The sequence below is a fragment of the Corapipo altera genome, unplaced genomic scaffold, assembly GCF_003945725.1.
Source record: "Corapipo altera isolate COAL_440 unplaced genomic scaffold, ASM394572v1 61305, whole genome shotgun sequence".
NCBI classification, from domain to species: domain Eukaryota; kingdom Metazoa; phylum Chordata; class Aves; order Passeriformes; family Pipridae; genus Corapipo; species Corapipo altera.
Genome location: NW_020884909.1, coordinates 4,620,472 through 4,633,244, shown reverse-complemented (window position 1 = coordinate 4,633,244; position 12,773 = coordinate 4,620,472). Strand labels below are relative to the sequence as shown.

The window sequence follows — 12,773 nt, the reverse complement described above, 5'->3', positions numbered from 1 at the left end:
CTGGACCAACAGTTCCATGTCCTTCTTACACTGGGAGCAACAGAACTGTACACTGTGCTCCAGGTGGGGTCTGACAAGAGCAGGGTAGAGGGGGAGGGAGGCAGAATCCCCTCCCTTGCTCTGCTGGCCATGTTCTTGTTGATGCAGCCCAGGATTCCATTGGCTTTCTGGGCTGCAAGCTCATGCCAGCTCACGCTGGCAATCATCAACCATCACCCCCTAGTCCTTCTCCACAGGGCTGCTCTCAGTCATTCCTCTGCCCAGTGTGCAGGAGGACCTTGAACTTCTCTTTGCTGGACTTCATGAAGTTTGTATTGGCCCACCACTCAAAGGTGTCCAGATCCCTCTGGGTGGCATGCCTTCCCTCCAAGTGTGATGACTGCACTGGTGTCATCAGCACTTGCTAAGGATGCACTCAGTGCCATGTCCTGGGGATGGATCACAGGCTGCAGCCCTGCTCAGCAAGAGGGAAAGCAGCAAACCTGAGTGTCCCACTGTTCGTGCCTACGTCTCCAGTGCTGAGCAGAGCTGTAATGCCAAGGTGAGGCAGGAGGACCCTGGGGTGGGGCATCCCACAATGGGGTGGAACAGAATGGAAGAGAATGCTGCACTGGGGAAAGACAGCAAAGAACTGAACAGGGAGGCTGGGGGGTGGCTCAGAAGGAACCTGAGGCAGGGCAACAAGAAGTTTGAAAGGTGAGGTTGCTTTGCTGAGGACATTGAGTAGGCACTAGAATAGTAGACATTATAAGTAAGAAGAAAACCCCTAGCACAGTTTGAGTTAGAAGCTGCAATTCAATCTTAGGATTCCAGCACCTCCATTCCAGCTTTGTGACTAGGATGCCATGATGGTATCTCTCACAAGAGAAAGAGCTGCCTGTTCTGTTTTACATGATACACAGGACATGAGTCCTGGTCCTGTGCCCACTGCCTGTTATTTATTCAACATGACAGACACATGGAAAACAGAAGAGAGTATATTTAGAGGAAATAAAAGCCCAGACTCTAAGGCCACAAGATGCAGCTCAGTGGTTCTATAAGATATCTTTAGAAAATTACCATTTTCTGTGTTGTGGTAAATTAACATCTTCTATCCGAAGAGAATATTGACTTTTTTTGAACTACAAAGTTGGTGCTACAGATGATAAAAAAACAAATTCTTGCTCTCTGTCCCAAGAGCAATCAAAGCAGCCCTGATTATCAGAGAGCTCATGGATGACCAGACGTCAGTTTGAAACTGTTGCCAGTACATCAGCTTTGAAGTACAGGTTTCAAACATACTGGTAACCCAACAATCTGCCTGCTCTATTGCCTCAGCCACAGAGACAGACAGCATTCAAGAACCAGTTCTGTCTGCTCTGGAAGACAGCCCAAGGCAGAATCAGCAGTTCCACCACCTTCAAGTTAATCTCAGTTAACACTAATGACGCCAAGTAACAGCTACATTCATGGACTCCACTTCTACCAAGATGCTTGTGGTGCTAGGGTGAAGCGTCCTTCAAAACTGAAAAGTAGCCTAGGTTTGGCTTCAGAAAAGATTTCCAGGTATCACACAGAGTCAGCTGCTGCATGGCTCTGCCCTCCACTCCATGACATTTTGGGTCAGTGCACAGTGAGGTTGAGCTGGGGGAAAGTACACCATGCTAGCCATCCTCAACACCAAATGTCTTGCTAAGGACCTATCAGTAAGACACTGATGAAACGAGCTTCAATATCAAAGCCACTGCAAAATATTCCATTCTGGGAAACCAAATGAGCACAGTTTGCATCTCTGACTGCTTTAACACGCTTTAAGCAAGTTGCTGCAGGTACCAGAAACTTCGAGCACTGCAGCACAGAACTTTGCATGGGTCATTTGTGCTGCACTGTGCCACATAAACTGGGTCCAGAAGTTATATAACCTTGTCAGCTAAAACAAACAAACAAAACAAATAATTAAAAAAAAAATCTGTTTGTTAATGGAACTAAAGTGCATAATCACTGATAAATTCTGCTTGACTGGTATGAACAATATTACGGTTGAGAAAGACACAAGGAGGGGCTGAAAGAAATCATGTGACACAAACCTAAGACCTATCCCCTAATCTTAACTCTATCCACTCTGTCCCATCAGAAGTCATATAAATTTCAGATCTAAAGACGCCTTTTAATTTTGAGGAATAAAATAAAGCAGAAGAAAGTTCCAGTCCTACAAAGTTTTATGTGGGTATTTAACTCTATTTCCACAGTTTATCAAGTCACATAAAGTCAAATCATGTGTAAGTTTTTGCATAATGCAAATTTTTCCCTGTTAGCCTTTTCAGAAGAAGAATCATTTTGAATGACTAATACAACCCAGAATATTGTGCATCTACAACTAATAACATTTCAGTGTATTTGAATTTCCATTCAACTTTTGTCATTTGACAGAGCCATAAACAAACTAACCAGTTTATTTCCTACATTCTGTCCTTCAAACAGAGGACAAAGACAAAACGCCACATCAGATAGGGCAACATGTACTATTACAAGAAGCTATTTTCTTGAAATCTGCTAAAAATACCTACTTGGGTTTCACAACTTCATCCTGACCAGTGACAAGGAGCTCTGAATTCCTCTGGAGATGGAGAACACTACATGCTGTTACTCCATAGTGTTGATAAATTAAGTTTATTTTTAGGAATCACAGACTCTACTTTCAGAAAGTACCACCACTACTACACCCAGCTTCTTTTTTAAGGGACAGGCAAGAAGATGTGAATTCAAGCCAGATTAGTTATGCCACTGACTCAAGGCAAAGGTAGGGATTTTTATCCTGTGTTCTTCACCAGTTCTTTACAACTTCCTGGTCTTCCTTCCTTCCGAGCAGGAGGATGAAGAGCAGGAGTATCGCTTCATTCTTTGTGAGATTGTGTGCACGCGAAGAAGCAATGATGACTGAAAAAGGAGGCTGGTAACAGCTCAGAAATTTTGTTTTACGTATTTACAGTGGACAAAAGCATGCTTTCTCTGAAAATGACAGTCCAGCTTCCAGGTTATGCACAGGGGTTTTGCTGAGGCTGTGACTGATAGACTGGCGTAGTTACAAATGTGAAACGTTGAACGATTTGCCCACGTCAGAAGACGTGGATATTCCTGAGAAATGTCAGTCTAAGTGAAGCCCAAGAGCTGGAATTCAGCAACTCACACTCACAGGGTTTCTGAACAAGAACCTGCATGCTGACCATATGAAACACTCTGATGTTCCAATCCAGCTAGATCAGGTAAATCAGTTCCTGACCAAAAAGCATCACTGCTGGGCACCCTTCTCGAGCCAACAAGCCCAAAAGGATAATGATGGGAATGAAACTGTTCTTTCAGCCCCAGAGGCAGGGCTGTGCCACACTGGCAGAGCTGCTCTGCAAAACTGGAATGACTCCTGCACTGCCAGCCCTGGTGTTAATGGAAGATGCTAGGCTCAGCAATTACACCAGACAAGTCACACATGATGCCCAAATTCACTTCCAGGTCCTAACGAGATAATTGAAAAGTCAGAAACAGAGGCTGCCTTCTTTTCATAAAAAAAAAAAAATAAATTCTCTTCATGCATGAGGGTATGATTAGCATACAGGCATATATGTGACTATATAGATTACATATTAACAGAGACTTATTAAACATATATAAATGTGGCATGTTTATGTGGTTTTCATATGTGTTTCACAGAATTACACATAATTCCTTTCTGTAATCACCACTTGAGTTATGCACACAGTTACTGCTCACCCAAAGAGTGCTTGTGCCAGTTCTTCTAAGTTTACTTTGAAAATATTAGTGCTAAATTTAGGTATACTTAATTTTTAATATTAATTACGCCATTCCTGATATTAAAGCCACTGATATCTGCTAAAACTACCAAACAGTGTGTCCCATACAGCATTTATGCTGTTTAAACAGACCCTCTACCTAACAGGGAAGAGATACAAATGACACACAAATGCTCTGCACAGGACACTTATTCAGAGTACTGCTGGCAGCTCGAGCAATGCCATGCCACCTAAAGTTGCTTGTGGAGCTGGGGAGTTGGTGTGGAGAGGTTGTGGCAGGAGGAACAATGACAATAGAGAACACATCTACAGTTTCCATGAAACAGTGTTTGCTTAGCACACAACATAAGCACAGATGGGTCTGGTTTTTTTGCTGTGCTACCCTAAGCCAGCAATAGAAATCTAGTAGCATACAGCTACAAACTGCCACAATTTGGGACAATTTGACCCATTTTATAACCTGTGGCCTAAACTTTAGCTGTGGGTTTACCAAAATTCCAATATAAAATGACTTGGAGAACAACAGAACAGCAACAGTTTGTGCAAATTCCAGCTTTACAGTTATTAAATAGACATAGGCATATATGCATTGCCTCTGCAGACAGCTGGTATATTACATGACAATTTTTAATATACACAACCTATTTTATTCTCATTTTCAAGGATGAAAACTCTGATAACATAAACAGTCGGTACAAAAAGGTGTCATCTATTTGACTACTGAAACAATTTTCAAGTGCAGCCCTACAAGTCAAAGCCCTGTGTCAAAGAATACTGTAAGAGAAGCCAACTCTGAGGAATGGTAATGAAGGGGGCACGTGCTGGCACACCATATGTGCTGTACAAACAAGACCCCTCTCAGCTGCTGCATCTCTCAGCTCCCTTCAGCCTCTCACAAATTAAGTCCAGCTGATTGCCAACTGCAGCTGCAATAGCAAGCAAGTTCTTTATCAGGACTTCTCTATTAGTAGCTACGGGCAACCAACCCTGGGGTTCTGCCTTCTCTCCTACCTGCAGAGGTATGCTTGTGTTTAAGGCCTGAAAAACAAACTCATCAGGCTCCTGTAACCAAAAGTCTACCATTTTGATCCACCAATGCCAGGTGAAAATATGTCCTGCACGGTCAGACAGATGGAAGCCCCCCTGCCTTCTGAGTGGTTGGTCAGTCACATATTGTCTTACAGGCACCTGGAAGGGGCTGCAGGGGGAAGGGAGAGGGGGTAACAATGCTTACAGGATATAGATCAGAGACATGAGAAATACTTGGATGGCATTACCTGCCACACAGTTTAAATCTGTCAATATCATGCAGAACTTTCAGCTGTGCGTCTTCTGATGTGTTTCACAAGAAGCCTGTTATGTGGAAACAGGTGAACAAGCACAAGCACAAACTACTTCCCAGCACTGCTCTGCAAAAGCAGTATTTACTGGTTTTCTTTGAATTAGAAAGCCTCAAGATGACATACAGGAGTTGAGCCCTGTCATCCCTATGGGGTGAAGTACCAGCCTTCTTTGCATATGCAATGCAACAGCAAGCTCAGAAGCATCTTGTGTATCCTGATTGCTTGTGTCACCTGTTAAGCTCTAGGCCAAATCTACATACCATAAAGACCCCTTTCTCAACAGACAGAGTTCAGCTGGAGGAGAAAGATGGCAGGAGAGCACACTTCTGATCCCAAGTGACCTTATAACACCTGACCAAGAAGGTACTCCCTGACCTGTGAGGGGAATTCCCCCAACTAACACCAAAGTTTCCATTCCACCAAACTAACTCCCCTGTTCCAGCTCAGCAGGTGAGACTTTAGGACAGTGGAACCATGAAAAAGAGATTATGGACAGCATCCCCCTGTCTGTCACCCAGAGCTTCCTCTGCCCTCTGAGAACACTCCTTTCTACTGGTGCTCCATTAGAGGGGTAGAAGATCCCAAGTGAGACAGAGGATAGAGGGTCCCAAGAAGGATAGAGGGATAGAAGGTCCCAAGTACCACTTTTAGGGTGTTGGGGTTTTTTTGTTGGGGTTTTTTGGTTTTGTTTTTGTTGTTGTTTGTTGGTTTGTTTTTGTTTTTAGTTTGATGGTATTAATCCAGAATTCTGGAGAGGTGAATGAAAAGCCCTAAAAGGCACTTTGAAAAATTATGTTTCACACCACATGCATGTTTTAACTTAAGAATCTTGAGAGTCCATTGCCACAATATGCTACATCTCCCATGGGCACACCAGACATCATTGTCAAAACACTCAGCCCTTGTCTGTCCACGAAGGCACCTGAACCCTTACAGGATTGTGTTGGATGCTGCACTCCCAAATAACATTAAATGTTCTCAGCTGATTAGACACCTCATTCAGGCAAAACATAGAAACCAGCTGTTCCTACTGAAGGGGCTGAGTCTAACATGTATATGTCAGTGCACTTCACTCATGGGGTCAGGATGATATAAAAAAATAATAGACACCATTGTCCTTTTCAGCACAGCTGGGGCTGACATGGGTTTTACCCTGAACGTGGGACAATCAAAAGTCATCGACTCTTTTCCTGAAGAGCTGTAAGTCTTCCTTCCACAGGAAAGCACCCTGGGTGCCTCAGCCTAGAGGGCTCAATTGTCAAAGCCACTGTAACTTCACTACTGACCAGCAAATTACTGGTGTGGATGCAGGACATGCATGAACACACATGAGAAAAAAATGAGCCTCCATGGTCAGGAAACTGGGACACCCACCTGAGGGTGGGGAATCCTCCACTTTGGTCACCAAACGGAGCATGGAAGGAATCATATGAGCAGGAGCAAAAACACCAGTCCTTTTCTTACCAGTCATGAAAAACAAAATAAACCAAAACTTTATACACTGAAAAAAAAATCTCTAACATGGAAGGAAGGACATGGGCAGTAGCCAAGTAATTGTGCTATTGCCTTGCAGCAAGAAACAAATGCGGATTTGAACAGAGGAGACAGGTAACTGAATTAATTTGTCTCAAAAGTCAGCAACCCTCTTGCAGTCTAGAGAATGCCGAAGTTTAACACTAGTGTCCGGATTCCACTCAGAGACCCAAATATCTGCAGTCCCCCAAAGTCCTCTGACAGTCTTTTACATAGCTACTTCCTCTCCCAAAGTGCTGCTTTCCCCTCAAGTAAAGTGGTTCATATCACTCCAATAAGCTCATTATAACCAACTACGCTGGTACTTTCTGCATAGCTTCTGACATTCTTGTCTGCTGAAACTCCTCCAACCTTGGGGCTGTATCCCACGGATCCTGCTTTAATCCACCCCTACATTTTTCCTTAATGAGGTTCATATACCCCTGTGCACCATACACAAACACACACACAGAGACAAAGTTTTAAATAATTAGTAGTTTTCCCTTAAGGGTAAAAATGTGCTGTAATAGTATTTCTTTTTGTTATGAAATAATGTAAACGATCTTGGTGTGGTAATATTTCATAATAGGTCTGTGTTATGCAATTAAGGCTGTAGGATTCAGATGACTTACGTGCACCTGGAGATACTGACAGATGCTGGGGACTTGGAGCTGTTGAAAAGCACATATCCCTGTGCTTACATACACACACACATGGGTAAACACATGCACAAAACGACATATGCATCATCTGTCTACATCCTTTTACAAAAAAATACTAGGTACAGTAAGGTATGTGTAGTTTAATTTCTGGTAATTTCCGGTTCTCTTCAAATGAAGATCCCTTTGCAAATCTTGTGGCTCTTTTTTAAGGAAGGTAGATCTCCTACCCTCTCTTCTGTAAACCTTGTTGACTTCAGCAAGGCCACGGCAACTCAAAATCCTCAACTCTGATTTTTATTCTTTTCCTCAGATTTCTGTTTAGCTTGAAGAGAAAAATGCAGAAACTTGCCAAATGCTCATGTTTGCAAAGCAAATCCTACTGCCAAGAATATAATTATTTATTTGTTTAGCGACATTTTTCCTTCTCCTTTAACATCATTGTGTTAAGATAATGTGAACGACAGCATTCTCATGAAAAAGTTTCACACTTCCTCTTTCTTTAATTCCAACAAAGGCAGTGGCTGACTTTGCATGACCAAAGGTTTATCACCATCAGTGGAGTTAAACATCAGAGTGTTGGTTGCCTCAGCACAAGCACCACAGTAAATCACATGCCTGTCGTGACAGCATCAGGCACTTTTTCACACCTTCCATCATCCCACAGATCCTTCCATCTCAGGACTGTGGGATAGCAAAACCGTGTAGGAAAGGTAGGCTTTTAATATTCACCAAGAAGTTGGTGTGAGAAGGGAAGTAATCTGTTACTGCAGGGATAGAACAGAAAGATCAGTGTCTGGGGGATAAGAAAGATGACAAGTAGGATCAGGATCAGTCTTACTTAGAAGATAATACTGCGATAATGAGAATTGTAGTCAAAAAGTGTCAAGCCTATGTAAGATTAAAAGGTAGAGACAGGTTTTCTTGAAACAAAATTTTACTAGTTCACCACTCTAAAAAGAAACTGGACTGTTTCCATGCGATTTCCTTTTTCTCCTCTAACCCACAGTCTGCCCCATCAAGTCCCGGGGTGCTGTACAGGGCCAGACCCAGGACAGGCCACAGTCCAATTCCACTGCATGAGTGAACACACAGACATGGCTGGCACTGATTACTGCACAGTTACAAATCTGAAACACAGAGCAACAAACTGACACCAGGCCATCTATAGGTACACAGTACCAGATATGACCACTCCTGGAAATGGTCTGTAATCTACAGCACCTGCACGACCCTGGCACACTTTGCTGAGATCATGAACACACAGCCTACCTGTCCTTGTAGCAAGCAACTTCTGGCTCCTGCAGGGAGGATTTCACACTGCACTCTACACTCAGTGCTGGACATCTTGAGGTCAATCTGAGACCAGGTCAGGGCACAGAGCAGGGCCTTGGGGCACACAGGAGGTAAGTGTATTACAACAGTAGACTACAGTACAACACAACAGAATGTAAATCTGAGGTTCCTCTCCCACCTGCCCTTTACACGACTATTTGCATCCTCTAGAGCTTGTCTGCAGGAGAACTTCAGTCAATTTGGTTCCAAGCCCAAGGGATTCCAGCATTACTAACAGCACACTCACAGGGAGACAGTTTTTCAAACTGAGCATTGCAAGTGAAGTTCAGTGGCCTTGAAGGAAGGTCTGCTGTGGAGCACATGCTGAACTCCCTGACAAGAAGTGCCACATTGCCTGCTCTAAGTATGTAACTCACGTGTGAATGAAGACCAAACTGGGGAGCCTAAGTTACCCCTAGAAGCAACAGAAAGGGGTTGATGCTGTCAGGAGGGATGATTTGGCACACTTACATCTGTCTGGGTACCTCTAGTAGAAAGTGAGCATTCATTCCACTTAATCAGTAAAATAAATTATTGGTTTGGGGAATTATTGATCCTGACAACTTCCAACAAATGATAAGAATCCTTAATATATCACAGGATTTGACCCTAAGGAGCTGTACCTCAGATATACAAAATGAAACCAGACAGATTATTTTGCACTGATATTAAAATGAAATCCCTACTTGAGAGACCTGGTATTGGTTCAGCTTGCTGCATCCATCATTCTAGGATATGTGCTACAGAGATAACAAATACTACACCCCTTTACCTAAACCCTTACAATTCATCCTTAAGCCAACAGTTATGCCAAAATTATCCAGTACTGAAAATACTTCTGAAAATACTGCACTGTCAGTCTTTTATGTCATTCACCTGTAGGTGCATAGAGAATCCAAAGGTCTTTTTCCTTTTTCAGTAACTCTGTCAAACCACACTTTTAATCCAAGAAATGGTTGTAAGGTAAACACAAGAACCCCATTTGACTCAGATGTGCATCAGCAATTTTTTTTTTCCCTGCATGAATAACTGTCACTCCCATTTTCACTTTGGTAATTACAGAAGATGAGCTGATTTTTAATGTTTGTTCCAGCAGAGCTGAAGGTGTTGATTTCATTCAGACTTTAAAGTCTAATTCATGCAGTTGATCCACAACATTAACTGGAGTGCAGGTTTCACCAATTTGATAAAGTGTCTTCATAACAACAGATGGTAATTTGTTGATACTTTAGTCTTTAAATGGACTCTGTTACAAAACCACTTAAAATGCTTTCTTAAAAAAAAAAAAAAAACAAACAAAAAAACCCAAACCCAACAAAAATTGCCCCCTCCCAAGTGTTCAGATACTTTAACCCAAAGAAATTGCTGACAGATTTGTTTTCAGCCCAGAAGAGTAAAAAGCTGACAACATATTTTTTGCTGGATATGGTAACTTAGGTTTATTTTTAGGGTTTGGGTTTTTTTTTTAAAGTACACCAAAATAGCAGTGGGCTTAAAAATCACCATCTGCTTCTAGCAATGAAATAACTCTCTGAAGAATAGATAACAGGCATAAAAAGTCCACCCCCAACTCTTTCATTCTCCACAGCAAGACTGAAAGTCAAAATTATATATTACTTTCAAGCATTATTTATTTAATTAAAAAATATTACAGGGTCACAACATCCCTGTAAGTGTTCAATATATCTATTTATCAGTTATCACCAGCATAAACTGTTTACATTCCAGTCAGCAATAACTGAGTGGCAAGTGCTACTTCTATTGCTTTCGTGACTTAGAATAAAGCTGCTAACATTTACAGCATAATAAAGACTCTCCCTGTTTCTTTCTTTAACTCTGATTTAGTTCAGGTGGGAAAGATTCTAACTTGTAGGGAATTTTTTTTTTTTTTTTTTTAATGCCTATTAAAGCTATTCTGCAATCAGTATTTGCATGTAAATAAATCTGAGCTGGTTTGCATCCAGCTAGTTTGGATCCTACTAACAGTGAATCACTATGTCAGTTCTAGATGGTGCAGGACCTGGACATTTGCTCGCTGGCTGAAGCCTGTCAGCACAGTTTCTCAACCCTCAGCAGAGTTTATGCCTCTGACAGCTCGAATGACTGCACAAGAAGACAAAGCCTGGCCCCTATCTCCTGTGCTCTATCCATGCGCCAACAGCCTTAGAAAACAGTGCGGTATTATTGCTATCACCCTTGTGTCTTTAGAAATTTACACAATGTCAACAGAGCTCGAAAGGGATGGAGGAGCATCCATCAGCTTTCCATGAAAATGGGTTTGATGAAAGAATAAATGCTCAAGTTAAAGTTCCCGCTCCACCTCCCTCGCAGAGGAAAACTGGCACAACTTGGTCGTCACCTATCCTGTGAGGGCTCCAGCCACAAAGAGCACATCCCAAGGTTGGATGGCACACCCCCCCTCCCCTCAGCAGGTGATGTCAGGGGAGTGGGAGCACCGACTGCAGGAAAGGATGCCACCTTGCCTTTGGTGGCAAAGGCCAAAGAGGAGGAGAAAACAGGTTTCAGTGTTGGGAGTGGGGGTGGGACTGTGTTCGCTGGTTCTGTGATTTCACTAAAGATGACAAATTCTCAGTTGCAGTAACTGCAGTTAAAAACATTTCAAGGTTTTGAACTACAGAACAGCATTTATCTTTTTAGTACCATTTTCAAGAAAGGTACTTCGGTTTGTTGCTTCCCCCCCTCTCCCCCCACGAAATTCCATTTAAAAAACATCTTTTTCAGAGATTAAGATTAAATCTTCTAAAGACAGAAAATGAGATAAAACATTGCAAGATACTTCAAATAACACATGAGTTATAAACAACTAAGTTCACAAAATGAAGAAGTAATAGTGTTTAACAAGTACCATTTCTGACAAATAAGTCTTACGGTATTTATTTAAAATCTAACATCACAACAGCAACAATTCAAAAAAGATGCCCATAGTTCATACTTATACTTGGTGGATCAGAATTTTTGTGAAATTAAGTGTCTAGCATTGAAAAGACCTGCTAGTGACCACTGCAGGAACAGTATTTAGGCTGACTTTCATATTTTGAGAGCAGAAAAATAATGGAGAAACATATGCTTTGTCATCATATCTTGCTTTGGCAAAGGCAGAACTTCTTCACAGTAACATGCAAGAATCCTCTGTGTCTAGTAAACAATTAAGAGATATTTTATTTGTGAGGGAAATTTGGTCTTTTTTTTTTTTCTGAGTCAGTAGTCAACAACAAGAGAAAGGAACTTCTCCAACAAAGGGGAAAAAAGAAAGTAATTAAGGAAACTGGTGGGTTTGAAAACTCTAGTATTCTCTGGGCATTTTCAAAGGGGACCCTCTTCACTGAAGAACAAAAAAGAAAGAACAGACTATGAATAGCCAAGATTCTTAGTGATCTCACTGGGAATTACACATTTATTTGGAAGGCATTAAAGGAATAAAACTGCAGAAGTAAGATCTGATCCAAATTTCGTTATGTAAACGGAAAAAGAAAATTTTGTTGTCTTAAAAGGAAATTGAATTAAGCTTTTAGTTCCCAGTTAATGATACACTAGTAAATGTAGAGAATTGCAGGGGAAGTGATGAAGGAGAGATGCCATTTTGGGTTGGGTTGGGTTTTTTATATTACTTGTTTAGGGTGCGATTTACTCAGATTTATTGTCATAAGACTCTCTCTCCTACTGACTATATCTCTCTAAAGTGGCATTCAGATACATGGGAAATGGGGCATATTGTAAATTGTAAATGTTTCACTAGAGTCTGTAGGTGAGCAAAGAGTGCTACACAACTGCACAGGATCCAGTGTTCACTCCAGACAACATATTCCTTTCTTCATAGTAACATACAGTTATGGTTCTAATTGTATTTCTCAGTCTGAAACAAAGAGTCCATAGAGTCTTCTTTCTTTCACAGTCTGGATGCTCTCATGATTTGTTTGATCCCACCAAAGTGGTTTTTGTTAGCGCATGGAATCACCTAAACAGGCACGAAAATTATGTCACAAACAGGTTCTCCCATCACTGCTAAGAAACACTTAGGCCAGCTGGGCTCCTCCTGTGCACACATGTCCTTGCATCTGAACCCAACCCAGCACAAAGGATTCACCTTTTGTGCTGCAAGGTTCTGAAAACTCTCAGCT

General features: G+C 41.8%; 1 long non-coding RNA gene across 1 annotated transcript; it reads left to right on the top strand.

Moving 5' to 3' along the window:
* The first annotated feature begins 416 nt into the window (after positions 1–416).
* LOC113951737 lies at positions 417–7,550 on the top strand. The gene is made up of 3 exons (XR_003529257.1): positions 417–541; positions 4,449–4,804; positions 6,254–7,550. It is a non-coding gene; the product is annotated as an uncharacterized LOC113951737 (long non-coding RNA).
* The last annotated feature ends 5,223 nt before the right edge of the window (positions 7,551–12,773 follow it).